The 15,099-nt window shown below is 41.0% G+C and overlaps 1 protein-coding gene across 5 annotated transcripts in view; it reads right to left on the bottom strand.

The window, feature by feature from the left end:
* The window catches only part of RALB (RAS like proto-oncogene B), a 51,128-nt gene that overhangs the window by 25,042 nt on the left and 10,987 nt on the right, over positions 1–15,099 (bottom strand). The window contains exon 2 of one of the 5 annotated variants that reach the window (XM_038421211.2): positions 3,634–3,690. The exons of 3 other annotated variants lie outside the window; for them this stretch is intronic. The gene's annotated coding sequence lies outside the window, so the exon portion shown is untranslated. Of the gene's footprint in view, positions 1–3,633; positions 3,691–13,361; positions 13,468–15,099 lie in introns of those variants that run through there. One more of the 5 variants, XM_043504918.1, reaches the window with a different exon arrangement.

The following is a 15,099-nucleotide window of genomic DNA, read 5'->3' as shown; positions in this document are numbered from 1 at the left end:
TCTTGCTTTTAATTAAACAATTAGTTTGTAGATCAGTTCCCTTATAAAACTGATCAACATGTAGTGTCTTGAAGACACCTCGAGATTCACTTTAGAATGGGACAGCTTGTAGTGACTCCATATGGTGTATTCCACTAACATCCTATTCATTGTACTGTTATGGTTTTGTTTGGTACAACAAAATGAAGTCACTGAAAGAGAAATCTGTTCCAGGGGAAACATCTTAGTTTCCATTCACCAGCAGAAGACACCCTGCAACATCACCATTTTCCTTTCATAGTCTTTTACAGCAGTATGTTCAAAACAAAACAGCATATCTTTACAAACAGCCAGATCCCTGAACTTGTGGAAGGCCCAGGACTCAGCAAAGACAGGACTCAGGGGGAAAGAAGATATAGGCAAGTGAATCAAGGCACTCACTATCCCATCATGCTCTTCTGGTATCCCTCCCACCCTGTACACAGGGCATTTTGAGACACGGTCAGTGAATATTTGGAACCACCAGCCATTGACTAACAGAAGAAGCTAATGGAGGACACAGTAGCTAACAGTGACTCAGCTCTGCATGACAACTTTGACATTTCCTCGGGGTATTCAGGACTTTTTACTCCCTTGCCTCCAACGAAAGGAAGATCTGCTTGTGTTCCACTTGGGGTCAGCTCCCGACAGCAGCAGTCTGTTTGCTACCCACACAACGTCCTCTGTGCTCTGCCAGCCCTTATTTTGCCTTGTAGGACAACAATAGGTGCACCCCAATCCCTGAGCTGCCTTGAAGCATTCCCCTGCAATGTCAAGACCTTAACCATTGATCGCTCACAGAAATTACAAGGTATCCCAAAAGGAACAGTGCATACACCAGCTTGTTTGAGTCAACTGAAGATTAGTTCCAACATAACATCACAGTACTGAGATGTATTTATAGTGAAAACAATCATAAGATCATCAACAAAAACTAAGATTTAAGAGATTGTAATAAGGATAATGATAGGAACAAATTCTTACATATAAACCAAAAAAGTATAAAGTGCTTCCCAGAATCTAAACTTTAACATGCTAAAACCTTCGTCTAAAATAGTTTCTTGCTAAAGCAATCGCCCAGAGTCTCCATCCAACAAGGCTGGGATCCCTCTTACTGCATTCGTAAAATGCTTTCTGCTTCCTCGGTGAAGCATAGAGAGGTGTTCTTTTGCCACATTGTATCCCCAGAGTCAAGGAGACCCTCCAACCCAGTTTATTCTATGGTGTGCCGACCAGTGTTCCTTCTAATTTTCCCACACATACAGGGGTAATGAATTTTGTTATGTGCACCAATGTAGACGTGATGCGATACATCACCTTTATATTAGTGCATATAACAAAATTCATGTGGTGGGAATGGGACTGAGGCGTTCGGGCTCCGGGGTGGGGCTGGGAATGAGGGGCTCAGGGCTGGGGTGCAGGCTCTGGGGAGCAGGCTGCCCCAGGGCTGAGGTGGGGAGAGAGGACTTCCCCCCAGCTCTCTCTCGCTGCAGCAGCACCTGTGCTTGGGTGGGGGGGGAGGGGCAGGGAGAGGGGAAGGGGAGGAGAGGTGCCTCTCTCACAGCAGCAGCTCCGGGGCTGGTGCCCTGGGAGAGGCACCTCTTCCCCTGGCTGTGGCAGGTCCAGGCCAGGGCTGGATTCAGGCTGAGGGAGGGGCGCCCTGGCCGCGGCAGGTCCAGGCCATGGCTGGGTTTGGGACGCCCCTTCCCTGGCAGATCCCAGCCAGGCAGATTCCCTGAGTGTCTGCGCACGGCCATGCAGCTTACAGGGAACATAGGTGCTGACTTCATATTTTCATGCTGATGTCATATACAAATAGGCTTTCAATGCTTATTTTACATGTGAACCAAGGCAGACAGGTGAATATACATCCTTTATCTGGTCAAAACCTCCTTGTCAACTCTGCTTTGATTCAGTCTTTAAATAGATATAGATACAGGAGACAGCTCCTTAAATGTTATCTGTACATACATCTCACAGTGATCATGAGGATCAGTATGACAAGCTTTTATTAGAGCTCACACTTGACCCTCTTTGGATAAATACAATGAAAGAAATGTATTGGGTGTTGTGAGTTTGTCAACTGTCAGGAGTTACTGTTACAGAACAGTGAACTCTTTGCCAGTTGGCACTGAGGAGTCCTTAGGGTCACAAATGCGAAGAAAATCTCTTGCACACCACATTTGTATGGCTTGTGTAGGGGAAAAGATTTATATTATGCAGCCTACAGTGGCTTGTTTAGATGTTTTTACATATACCTTCATTAGATATGAGGAAGAAAGAATCTAGCTGTACGTGTGCTAGGAAACAGGAAAGAATGGGCAGTAAACAATGGCCTTTATTTGAAAGTAATCAAACAGAAGTAGTCTTAAAGAATTCCCTTTTGCCTAATTACAGGAGTTAATTAGGGTTTCGATAAATACCGGATACTAGAAAGGAAGGTGGCTTTTATAAAAAAAGCCTCATTTTTAATCAGAGTTTTAACATACAATCACTAACATGAGAGACTGCTAAATGCCAGTGTGCCTGTGCTATTTCTGCAGTAAGGTACCACACATTATGTCCTTACAGAAATATACATTTTTTTAAGTTGCTCAGCATTAGAGAAGAGTCCTTCTCCGCACAAAACTAAAAATACAACCCTGCTTAAATATTAAATGAAAATTTAATGCTCAATCACGTAAGAGAAGGGTTCATTAAAATGTTTGCTCAATTAACTTAATTTATGCTAAGAAAAGTGTCAAATAAGGTTTTGGATTTCATACATCCTCAACATATCTGATGCACACTCCAAAATCCAGTACATGCAGCATCAAGTCAGGGCAGCATGAGCCAGGAAGATACATCAAATTAAAGCTTCATAAATAGAGATCTATAACTAAATCCCTACTGTCCCTGCCTGCCCATCTCAAGCAAGTCACTCAAGCTTTTAAGAACTGGATTCCTACTCTGTGCATGGAATTTCTACAGCTGTGCATGTAAACTAGGTGATTACAAATGGCCAGCAAGATGAGTAACTGGTTATTTACAATTAAAATCAATGTATTTATTGCCACAGACATTTGCACACACATTATGTGCATGTTACTTAAGAAAGCCAATTATTAGGAATCAGTGTACGTATGGCTCTTTATAGCCAATTATGAATACTGGGTCCCTCCTCACAGGGCTTAGATCGCCAAAAGACATATAAAAGTGGGAACATTGCTCTTTCTGCAGAAAACTACTCCCACAGAGGACAGCAAACATTGTTTGCTTTGCAGTTTCCTCTTTTTAATGTGATCCATCATTTTGTTACACCCTCAATAACTGTCCATCCCAAATGGCAGATTAATGCTGAAAGGCTTAGCAGTATTCACAATGCCACAGACAGTGACAGCACATGTGCAGAGTCAGTTAAAAAAAAAAAAAAAAAAAAAGACTGCACAGCACACTGCAAGTTGTATAATAGGGAGCCATCCTTTAGTGGACAGGAGACTGAATGGTTTTCTCCTCAACCCTCTTTAATTTGTCTGGGGCAATTTATTTTGTTTCAAAATCACTACCCACTTTATCATTTGGTTGAAATGTTGGGGAATGTCAGCAGCCTCCCTCACGAGAAACGTTTGTACTTACAGATAAGATCTTCGGATTGCAGTCTTTAAAACTTGTTTGATTCTTTAGGTTAAGGCCCTAAGAATTAGAAAAAGCAGATTTTGAACTCCTTTCTAAAAGAAAATTAAACCTCCAATTCTCTGTTTTAATAAGAAATATTTGCTATGGAATTAGGTTCACTAATCTTGTTTTTGTAGCACCTAGAATAGACAGCTCAAAGAGATCTTTGCCTGAAGCAGTCTAACACATCGCCCACCCTGCATGGTTATCACAAAGTCTAGCATTAACCTCTTGTGCTGTGAGTGCAATTTCTCCCCAATACTGTTAAATTTCTAAGCTAATAGCATACAAACAGATTTTGCTTTGTTAAAGAGTAAAAACAAACAAACATACTAAAAGCATTTTTAAAAATATTTTAAATGGGGAAGAAACAGAACCCGGGGAACTACAGACTGGTCAGCCTCACTTCAGTCCCTGGCAAAATCATGGAGCATGTCCGCAAGGAATCCATTTTGAAGCACTTGGAGGAGAGGAAGATGATCAGAAACAGTCAACGTGGATTCACCAAGGGCAAGTCATGCCTGACCAACCTGATTGCCTTCTATGATGAGATAACTGGCTCGGTGGATATGGGGAAAGCGGTGGATGTGATAGATCTTAACTTTAGCAAAGCTTTTGATATGAACTCCCACAGTATTCTTGCCAGCATGTTAAAGTATGGATTGGATGAATGGACTATAAGGTGGATAGAAAGCTGGCTAGATTGTCAGGCTCAACGGGTAGTGATCAACAGCTCGATGTCTAGTTGGCAGCTGGTATCAAGCGGAGTGCCCCAGGGGTCAGTCCTGGGGCCGGTTTTGTTCAACATCCTTATTACTGATCTGGATGATGGGATTAATTGTACCCTCAGCAAGTTCGCAGATGACACTAAGCTGGGGGGAGAGGTAGATATGCCAGAAGGTAGGGTCCAGAGTAACCTACACAAATTGGAGGACTGGGACAAAATAAATCTGATGAGGTTCAACAAGAACAAGTTCAGAGTCCTGCACTTAGGAAGGAAGAATCCCATGCACCACTACAGGCTGGGGACTGACTGGCTAAAGAGCAGTTCTACAGAACAGGACCTGGGGATTAGAGTGGACGAGAATGAGTATGGATATGAGTCAGCAGTGTGCCCCTGTTGCCAAGAAGGCCAGCGACATATTGGGCTGTATTAGTAGGAGCATTGCCAGCAGATCAAGGGATGTCATCATTCCCCTCTATTTGGCACTGGTAAGGCCACACCTGGAGTATTGCATCCAGTTTTGGTCCCCCCACTACAGAAGGGATGTGGACAAATTAGAGAGTGTCCAGTGGAGAGCAATGAAAACGATCAGGGGGCTGGAGCACATGACTTATGAGGAGAGGCTGAGGGAACTGGGCTTATTTAGTCTACAGAAGAGAAGAGAATGAGGGGAGATTTGATAGCAGCGTGCAACTACCTGAAGGGAGTAGGGGGGCTCCAAAGAGGATGGAGCTTGGCTCTTCTCAGTGGTGGCAGATGACAGAAAAGAAGCAATGGTCTCAAATTGCAGTGTGGGAGGTATAGGTAGGATATCAGGAAACACTATTTCACTAGGAGGGTGGTGAAGCACTGGAATGGGTTACCTAGAGAGGTGGTGGAATCTTCATCCTTAGAGGTTTTTAAGGCTCGACTTGACAAAGCCCTGGCTGGGATGATTTTGTGGGTGTTGGTCCTGATTTGAGCAGGGGATTGGACTGGATGACCTCCTGATGTCTCTTCCAACCGTAATCTTCTATGATTTATTACAGTAACAGGGTTTCTGAGGTGCTTACTCTCCAAGATGACAACACCTTACAAAAAAGATAAATGAAGTCATAGGAACTAAATCTGATACAGGGTACAGACGCAAGAGCCATTTTACGAAACAATATACGAATGAGTGAAAAGCAGCGCTCTCTAAAACAGACATATTATTCTGAAAAGCATTTAAGTCAACCTCCCCTGGAAGAGAGGGAAATCAACACAGCATCCTTCAGGAAGCACTTGCGTTGGTCCTGAATCTTGCAGTTAAAGTCATCTGCCAAGAAATTTGCCTTGCCAACAGCGTGAAGAATGGCATTAAGGGCACTGTTCTGAATGAGTATTCCCACAAACCATCTCCTAGTGAGAACAAATCCCGTCACCCCTTGCTGGGTTGGATAATACCTACCAGCCATGTTTTCCCATAAGCAAATGATGGTTCTTTTAGTGACAGGTGAGTAGAGGACTAGTCTTATGGGTATATCTGTCTTTTGATTTGGAGACAGCGAACTAAGTATATTGTGAAGTATGGATCACTAAATAAGTGAGTCTCTGATAGACCCAAAGGTACTTAAGAGAAACTTAAGTTAACTGCAAGTGCAAGTTCATTTCAGGTTGATCTCAGTTTACCCTTAACCCAATGCTCTGAAACAGACCAAATAACATTTAGAGCTTAAATTGCACACAATGAGGAAACCTCTTTGAATAACCAATTGTTAGGTAGGGAAAGACTAGTCATCTGTGAGCAGAAGCGACTAGGCAGGTAGAAATTTCTTCTTTGATGATCTGAAGCTTTTCATTTGAAAACTCTGATTAGATTACAGTAGGTGGCACAAACAAGACTTTGCCCAGAAAAAGGACCCCGAGGGGCCTCCCCCACTTGCTTCCCTGCTCTGAAAATAAAAAAAAAAAAAACTATTTAAACAAAAGACCATCAAAGGGAGCGCTGGTCCATAAGGGACATTATATTCTCACATGAAACTTAGGGCTTGTCTATACTTCTGGCTAAATTGGCACTGATGCGATGAATGCAGAGGTATCGATTTAGCGAGTCTGTTGAAGACAAACTAAGTTGATGGCAGAACGTTCTCCCGTCGATGTCTGTAGTCCACCTCCCTGAGAGGTGAAAGGTAAGTCGGCACGAAAGCATCTCCCATTGACATAGCGCAGTAGACACCGCTGTAAGTCAACCTAAGTTATGTTGACCTCAGTTACGTAACTTTCGTAAATGAACTGGCATAATTTAGGTTGTTTTACAGCTTTAGTGTAGAGCAGCCCGTAGGGCTTGCTTCATAAGATCTATTGGATTCCATTACTGGTCTTCTGAAAACTCTTGCCAAGTAACGTTTTTTAAATGCAAGTTAAACCAACTGGGCAATCAATGGGAGGTTAATATTCCAAGACTGCTCGCAGAGTTTCTTAACTAAACCCAACCCTAAGGAGTAAAAAAAAAAAAACAAACAAACACACAAACTACAAAATCACAGAATTACCATGACATTTGCATATCATCCCTCTGCACATAAAGTACACCCCTTTCCGCTACCCTTTGTCTTGTCTATTTGGATTGTAAACTCTTTGGGGTAAGGATGGTCTATTACTCATCTTTGTACAGTGCCTAGCACAAAAGGGCTCCATTCTAAGTTGCCCCCTAAGAACTACTGTAATACAAACAGCAGAAAGAAAAAACGAGGGCAGTTATGGGAGTAAGGCCTTTTACAACAGTTGTTGGAACACCAGATCCGCAGACTAGAGAACAAGTCTCCCTGCCCTTTCTCCAACATGACTGAACAGCTTTAGGGTGGTTCTTGGATTGTGAGGCATAGCATTCAGTTCAGCTCCTACTGTATAGATCTGCAGAGGCTATTTTGTGAGAGCCTGCATTTTGAGCCAGATTTTAAACTTGCAGCATCCCTTTTAGTTTATCTTTACTGAAAGACTCACATACTGTTCCATAAACATTAAAAACCTTCCAGAAATAAAAAGCTTCTCTTTTCACCAGAAGTGTTCACAATACAACTGCAAAATATTTTCTTTCCAAATACTTAGCAGAAAATAAGATGAGTACAAAAAAGGATACTGGAAGCATCAAATGTTACTGTAACTGCCCTATGTTTTACTGGATAAGAAATTTACACCACAGACCATTTTAAACAAGTTTATAGCCTCACTAAAATAAATCTTAGCTTTTGTTCATTTTAACTTTTCTTTTGTAACTCATAAGTCCATACATTCATATAAATACACCCAAATGGTTTGAACAGACAAGAAAAAAAAAAAAAACCTAGAATTTTGCAAGTAGGACAAAAACTTGGGTACAGCTCTAAAATTCTACTTTTAGCCTCTGAATGCAGTGGAAGAAACTGTCAAGATTAATCTTGTTCTTGTTTTCTTGCTGTGCAACCGATATCCTTGAATGTTTCCTTTTGTTGCTACCCTGCCTCTGAAAGCAGCTATTCTATGGGTTTTTGTTTTTTTTTTTAAATGGGATTCTGGAATTGCATGGCCAATGATTGAACAGAAGTGCTTTGTTAAATCCTTCCAATACCTGCATCTCCTATTTGAAGATACAATGTTTAACCCATTAGCTCCAAGAATAAAGATTTCATGACAGCAAAAGCAAATGCAGCAAGAAAGCCTCACTGTCCACTACTCTAATGTTTCAGTGATCAGACTTCTGCAGCAACTATAATACTTAGGCCCTGCCTACACTGGCAAGTTTCTGTGCAGTAAAGCAGCTTTCTGTGCTGTAAATCCCGAGGTGTACCCACTATCAAGCCACTTAGTGCACAGAAACTGTGCAGTTGTAGCGCTTTAAAAAACAAAAAAAAAAAACAAACACCACACCCACCCCAACGAGAGGCGTAGAGCTTCCTGTGCCGGAGCTTCTGCACTGTGGTGCTAATGTAGACACTGGTCAATTACAGCGCTGCAGCTGGCCTCTGGGAGGTGTCCCACAGTGCCTGTTCTCACCTCTCTGGTCATCGGATTGAACTCTATTGCCATGCCCTCAAGTGACCAACCCTCATCCCCATCCCGTAAATTCCTTTGGAATTTTGAAAGTTCCCTAACTGTTTGCTTGGTGATGCGCGCAGTGGTCTCAGCGCATCTTTCTGGGTTGCCATACCTGCTCCACGCATGAAGCGATCCCCCACTTTGAACAATGCTGCGTTGCTAGACCTCATCAGCATTTGGGGAGAGGAGGCTGTCCAGTCCCAGCTGTGCTCCAGCTGTAGGAGCAGCATACAATTAATGGCCCTGCTGACTTCTGTCAATATGAGTCCAATGGCAGACTTTCCCATTCCGAACTGATTAGCAACCGATCAGTAGCAGTCTGGAGTAGCCAGCTTCCACAGTGCAATCGCCACACACTTCTCCAATGGCAGGACAGCTCTCTCGTGTCCTTATACCGCAGGGCTGGGGTGAGCTTATCACACAGTCTTATGAATGTTGCTTTCCTCATCTAATGACAGGTTTCAGAGTAGCAGCCGTGTTAGTCTGTATTCGCAAAAAGAAAAGGAGTACTTGTGGCACCTTAGAGAACAACAAATTTATTTGAGCATAAGCTTTCGTGAGCTACAGCTCACTTCATCGGATGCATTTGGTGGAAAATACACCACACAACAGAACCACTAACCCAGGAACCTATCCTTGCAACAAAGCCCATTGCCAACTCTGCCCACATATCTATTCAGGGGACACCATCAGAGGGCCTAATCACATCAGCCATACTATCAGAGGCTCGTTCACCTGAGCATCTACCAATGTGATATGCCATCATGTGCCAGCAATGCCCCTCTGCCATGTACATTGGTCAAACTGGACAGTCTCTACGTAAAAGAATAAATGGACACAAATCAGACGTCAAGAATAACATTCAAAAACCAATTGGAGAACACTTCAATCTCTCTGGTCACTCAATTACAGACCTGAGGGTGGCTATCCTTCAACAAAAAAGCTTCAAAAACAGACTCCAACGAGAGACTGCTGAATTGGAATTAATTTGCAAACTGGATACAATTAACTTAGGCTTGAATAGAGACTGGGAATGGATGAGTCATTACACAAAGTAAAACTATTTCCCCATGTTATTTCTCCCCCCCACCCCACCCCCCACTGTTCCTCAGATGTTCTTGTTAACTGCTGGAAATAGCCTACCTTGCTTGTCACCATGAAAGGTTTTCGTCCCTCCCCCCCTGATGCTGGTGATGGCTCATCTTAAGTGATCACTCTCCTTACAGTGTGTATGATAAAACCCATTGTTCCATGTTCTCTGTGTGTATATCAATCTCCCCTCTGTTTTTTCCACCAAATGCATCCGATGAAGTGAGCTGTAGCTCACGAAAGCTTATGCTCAAATAAATTAGTTAGTTTCTAAGGTGCCACAATTACTCCTTTTCTTTTTCCTCATCTGAAAGTTCTGCAGCCACTGCTCATCATGCCAGACGTGCATCACGATGTGATACCCCGCGACCCCCTCCGTCTTCCCACAACTCTTAGTGGCAGATGAGAAAGAGGTGCTCTGTGGGATAGCTACCCAGAGTGCACTGCTCTGAATACCATTGCAAGTGCCACAAGTGTGAACATGCTATTGCGCAGGCAGCTGACAGTGTGAACACACAACTGCAGTTTCCCTTCAATGCTCTCTGAGTGGTGCTGTAACTCCTGAGGCTGTAAATCTGCCAGTGTAGACATGCCCTTAGTTACATTAGAGTAATCAGACTGTGTAGTATCTTCAGTTGGTGGGTCATTCACAGGTTAAGTATGCCAAAAGTTGTAACTTAATACACACTCTTAATGAGAGACACGCAAGTCTTGACTTTGCATGAAGCACAAGGCCAAAGCTGAAATGCCTCTACCATACAAGAATTATCTACATGCCCTGCAATCACAATGTACAGTGCATTCTAAAGCAGTTTTAGAACATGCCTGAAGAATTTAACTTTACATGTTAGATTGATATCTTTTATACCATGAGACATCATTTATAGCAGAAGGATAGAACATCTAAACTATAGCTTTCTGACAGTTTGTGACTTATGCGTTAATCAATTTAGTTCATTGAAGCAGGTGCTAGTTCAGGAGGAAGAATGATTTTTAAAATATCACCATTAAAGGAAAGTATCAGCAAAGCTCAAGTTAAAGTACTGACTCTTTCTTTTTGTAAAAAAGAGAAACAAAAGCTAGAGTACATTAATACTTTTAAAATATTTTATACAAGTTTATGATCTTATCACTATAGTGGTCTCACTATGATCACATGGGATTATCTCTGTTCTATCTTGCTGTCGTGCAGACTGCATTTTATAGATATCTATTTTTTAATTTATCTACATATATTCCATCAGTGATTTGGAATCTTAAGCAAATATACAGAAATCAGTACACCTTTAAGGGTGAACTCAATCTCCTGTGTTGGACCCTAGAACTAACATCTTTGTAAGACAGTCAACAAGATGCACTCTGTTTTCTAACAATTGGCATCCAGTTTCCCTTTCCATAATATTATTGATACTAAATCAGATGAGAATCCTTCAGAGACAGCCTCTATCAAAAGACTCCCCACTAACACCAATATATGTCCTGCTCAATGGCAAATATGCAAGTTAAACCAGTTATCCTCAGGGCCCTTGTCCCCACACCTATATTTTAATAACAGTTTAAGTATACAGTAGGAGATAGTAAGTTCCATTACCTTTTTATAGCAATGTAACAACTGTGACAGTTCCAGATGACTATGGATTCAAAGGAGGTGCATTCCTTATATCTTATTCCACATCAGATTGTTATATTGGCAGCTCTCTCTTTGATAATTACGATATTTGAAAGACTTAAGATGTAGTCATTTAATCTTCCAGAAAAAACGTCATTAAATGGATACAACAGGTAATTTTAAAAACAAAAATGAGGAGTCCTTGTGGCACCTTAGAGACTAAAATTTATTTGGGCATAAGCTTTCGTGGGCTTCTAGCCCAAATAAATTTGTTAGTCTCTAAGATGCCACAAGGACTCCTCGTTGTTTTTGCCGATACAGACTAACATGGCTACCACTCTGAAACCAGATAATCTTAGTTAGCCAACATGGATCCCCAAATCTGGCTCATGAAAGAAAACCACCTGTAAGTACAGGCATTAAAATGCTGGGATATGTAGGTAACATCTACCCTTGACAAGTAAATTTTCTTTATCTACACAAGAAATTTACAGCACAGATAATTAATTTGACTACACTGTTTTATTTTTTACCCAGCAGTACTCTTGAATTTTACTGGAACTATTTAAATCCAGTTGCTTAACATTCCATGATTGTGCCCCAAAATAGACCAGTTAGTTATTTTACACTTTCTGCATTGAACTGTAGCATTAAAAAGCACACAATATATATTCAGTCAGTGCATTTCCCCACTCTGAATGCGTGCTAGATTTCTTTAGAAATCATATGCTGAAATACAGATGACTGAATCTTTCTCCATGGAGGAGTGCCATTAAAATTCAACAAAATATAGCACTGATAACAGCAGGCATTTACTTATGGAAACAGATTAATAAGAAATCAAAACATAAGAAAATCGCCCATTCCCTCTGTCATAATAATCATCCAAGACATCAAAAAAATAGATGCGACTAAGTTATGAGCAGCAATTTCAGAGTATAATCTTGAAAGTAAATTACAACAGCCTATGAAAATTACAATCATACAAAGTATCCAAAATAGATTTGATACAGGTCTGAACGAAGTGGCAAAGAGTACTGTGGCACTTTATAGACTAACAGACGTATTGGAGAATAAGCTTTTGTGGGTGAATACCCACTTCGTCGGCTGCAACGAGGGTTCCATATTTAAGCATCAATTGAGACTTTGTTAGCATAGTCACCAGAGGTATTTTTAGGATCTGTTTATCATCTCACGTGGTCTTTAATATGAGCAATTCTAAGTCACCGTTCTTTGATCTGCTTTCTTGAATCTGGAAGTGAATCTTTATGTTGTATACATTATATAACAGATGCACATACATCCTTTTGTGATCTTCAAGATTCACAACTGAGGAATGTTTGAATTCAATACTACTAAACTTTCATAGAGCTTCTCACCCACAGACGTTAAAGTCATTACAAAAAGGAGGGCATGTACAATTAGCCCTATTTTACAGATGGAGAAACTCAGTCTGACCGCCTCCCATAAGTTCTCCTTGCTGAAGTACTCCCTCTCCACACTCATTCTTCAGTGCAGGTGATAGAATTAATGTTGCACACTTCCCTTTTGGAACAGCAATGAAGCCAGATTTCCAGCACCAAGTATTCCAGGTGATGTGCATAGAACCATGTGCTTGGAGGCTCTGTGCCTTGACATCAATTCCACCCCCTACCTCCTTACTGTTCCCTAGCAACACAGCCACAATGGAGCCTTGTTACCACTGATCCACAAATTATAGATGTACATAGACTGGTGCTATGAGAAATTGATGTGTACTTCAAAGATGTGGTTTTAATCAAACACAAGCTTTTATAAAGTCTCTTGGAATTTCACTTTAAGACCCCTATACCTGTATGTTCACATCATTAGAGTAATTTGTTTTCATTAGCTTAAAAATGCCTAAGAGCTGTGTGTTGATGAGTTTTAGATTTTCTATATGTATTCCTATTATAACAAAATTTGAGTTGAGAATTAGTTGCAGATGTCATTTCAGTGGATTGTATGTGTCTGTAAGAAGCACTAGGACATTAGTCAAAATGTTAATGACAACCACAATTTACCAGGTTACTCTAAATTCAGTTAGATTTTTCCCCACCCACACAGAAGTTACAAAACAAAATTTAATGACTGATATTCTGCAATTACTCTTCCAAGTACAGTTAATTTATCACTGTCTCGTAAATTAATGACAGCTCTGTTTACTAAGTCAAGAATTGGTGATTAGCAGCCTTATCATCACTTGATGATTACCTGTTCTGTCCATTCCCTCTGGGGCACCTGGTATTGGCCACTGTCAGAAGACAGGATACTGGGCTAGATGAACCTTTGGTCTGACCCAGAATAGTTGCTCTTATCACTTAAATAGAAATGAGAGACACCTTAGTTTTTGAAGTGTAACATTTCTGGTTTAACATGTTGTACTGTGATTATTCAACATATACACTTATAGTGAAAGCTACTAAAATTACTATATGCCATTTCCTTCTTCCATGAGGGTCTTGATGCCTCGCATGTTAAAACAACAGCGCGTGTCTGGTATTGAACCCAATTTGTTTAAATCTTATTTTAGCGAATGGCTATTTAGAGAAGTTCAACAGCTATTAGCCAAGATAGTTAGGGACAACCCCACGCTCTGGGAACCCCTAAACCTTCAACTGCCAGATGTTGCAACTGGACAGGGGATGGATCACTCCATAATTGCCCTGTTCTGTTCATTTCCTCCGAAGCATTTGGCACCAGCCACTGCTGGAAGTCATGATACTGAGCTACAATGACAATCAGTCTGATCCAGTATTGCCATTTTTATGTTCTTAGACAAGTTAGATGTCTTCAAGTCACCAGGGCCTGATGAAACATCCTAGAATACTCAGGGAGCTGACTGAGGAGATATCTGAGCCATTAGTGATTATCTTCGAAAAGTCATGTACGGTGGGAGAGATTCCAGAGGCCTGGGAAAGGGAAAAATACAATGCCCATCTATAAAAAGGGAAATAAGGACAACCTGAGAAACTACAGACCAGTCGGCTTAACTTCAATACCAGGGAAGATAATAGAGCAAATAATTACGCAATTTGCAAACACTTAAAAGATAAAGTGATAAGTAACAGTCAGCATGAATTTGTCAAGAACAAATCACATCAAACCAACTTAATAGCTCTCTTTGACAAGGTAACAAGCCTTGTGGATAAGGGGTGGGGAAGCAATAGATGTGGTATATCTTGACTTTAGTAAGACTTTTGTTACTGTCACGCATAACCCTCTCATAAACAAACTAGGGTAATACAACCTAGATGGAGGTACTATAAGGTGGATGTACATCTGGTTGGAAAACCATTCCCAGAAAATAGTTTTCAATGGTTCACAGTCAAGTTGGAAGGGCATATCGAGTGGGGTCTTGAGGGATCAGTTCTGGGTCCAGTTCTGTTCAACATCTTTCTCAATTATTTAGATAATAGGATAGAGAGTACACTTATAAAGTTTGCAGACAATATCAAGTTGTGATTGGAGGATAGGATAAAATTCAAAGTGATCTGGACAAACTGGAGAAGTGGTCTTAAAAAAAAAAACCAGGATGAAATTCAATAAGGACAAATGCAAAGTACTCCACTTAGGAATGAACAATTAATTGCACAATACAAAACGGGAAATGACTGCCTAGGAAGGAGTGCTGTAGGAAGGGATCTGGGGGTCATAGCTTATCACAAGCTAAATAAAAGGCAACAGTGTAACGCTGTAAAAAAACAAAAAAAAACAAAACATCATTCTGGGATATATTAGCAGGAGTGTTGTAAGCAAGACACAGGAAGTAATTTTTCCACTCTACTCCGTGCTGATTCGGACTCAACTGGAGTATTGTGTTCAGTTCTGGGAGCCACATTTCAGGAAAGATGTGAACAAACTGCAGAAAGTCTAGAGAAGAGCAAGAATAATTAATCAAGATCGAGAAAACATGACCTATGAGGGAAGACTGAAAAACATGGGTTAGTCA

The sequence above is a fragment of the Dermochelys coriacea genome, chromosome 11 (assembly GCF_009764565.3).
Source record: "Dermochelys coriacea isolate rDerCor1 chromosome 11, rDerCor1.pri.v4, whole genome shotgun sequence".
In the NCBI taxonomy this organism is placed as follows: Eukaryota; Metazoa; Chordata; order Testudines; family Dermochelyidae; genus Dermochelys; species Dermochelys coriacea.
This window is presented reverse-complemented; position numbering and strand designations above follow the sequence as displayed.